Below are 1,371 nucleotides of genomic sequence, written 5' to 3'. Positions count from 1 at the left end.
ATATATATATATATATATATATATATATACTGCTATTTATTTTGGAATTTACAGTATTAAGCTCATTCATGTATATTGTCTATTAGATAAGACAGTGTTTTATCATTCACAACTGAAAATACATATCTGCAGAATGTTTATAATTACTAAAAAGTAGAACAGAGGAAAGAGTCTTTCTAATACATCAATTTACACGTTCTTTCACCTGAATTCGATCTCATCAATCTTGCAATATTATGCAACAATATATAGAATTATTGATTATTCTTCAGGTGCCATTGAAATGACACATGCCGAATCAGACTCCCCAGAATTTTGTATAGATCGATGTATTAAAAAGACTTTTCACGCCATTCTTCTTGTTTATAAATAATATATATATGTATATATAAGGGTTAGCAGGGTAAAATGCTTAGCGGCATTTCGTCCATCTTCACGTTAAATTCCGCTGAGGTCGACTTTGCCTTTCATCCTTTCGGGGTCGATAAAGTAAGTACCAGTTAAACACCGGGGTCGATCTAACCGACTTACCCACTCACCCAAACTTGCTGGCCTTGTGCTAAAATTTGAAATCAATATGTAAGAAAAAATATAGGAATAGGGCCACACAATGCCAAAAGTCTCACTTATGTCCACCGCTGTACTTCCTTGAACTTGTTTCATCGAATCACGTAGAATGAAAGGAAAAATGAAGAGGTACATTTGGTGTTATTCGAACTTAGAATAACAGAAAGACGATATTACTAATTTGCTTTCTTTAGTACGCCATCATATATTTCCTTTTACTGCGGGATGAATGAGGAAAATTTACAAATGGAGACAGGTACGAGATTGAATGTGTAGGAAAGAGAAAGATAGAGTAATAGCATAAAGTTCGCCAGTAAGAGAGACAGGTATTCGTACGAGTGGAGAAGATGAAACACAAGATGTGGCAAGGCTGGAGGAAAAAATAAAACAGTAATAATTATTGAGGGGTGACAGAAATAAACCACGACGTTTTTGGTGAGCATCATTTTATTAAAAAGGTAATATATTGGTTTCAAATATTGGCACAAGGCCAAAAGTTTTTGATCACTTCGACTCAGTGCTCAACTGCTACTTATTTTATCGGTCGCGAAAGGATGAAAGGTAGAGTCGACTTCGGAGGGATTTGAACTCAGAAAGTAAAGACGGACGAAATGCCGCTAAGCATTTTACTCGGCGTGCTAACAATTCTGGCTGCAAAGATAGTCTCACTGTTTTGAGAGTACTGCGTATCACCTAATCTATCTATCTATCTATCTATCTATCTATCTATCTTTCTAACTTCTAAACCACTTTGTTATCTACGCATATATATATATATATATATATATATATATATATATATAT

The sequence above is a fragment of the Octopus bimaculoides genome, chromosome 6, assembly GCF_001194135.2.
Source record: "Octopus bimaculoides isolate UCB-OBI-ISO-001 chromosome 6, ASM119413v2, whole genome shotgun sequence".
NCBI lineage: Eukaryota > Metazoa > Mollusca > Cephalopoda > Octopoda > Octopodidae > Octopus > Octopus bimaculoides.
The sequence above is the reverse complement of the archived record's forward strand: the minus strand, read 5'-3'. Positions refer to the sequence as shown.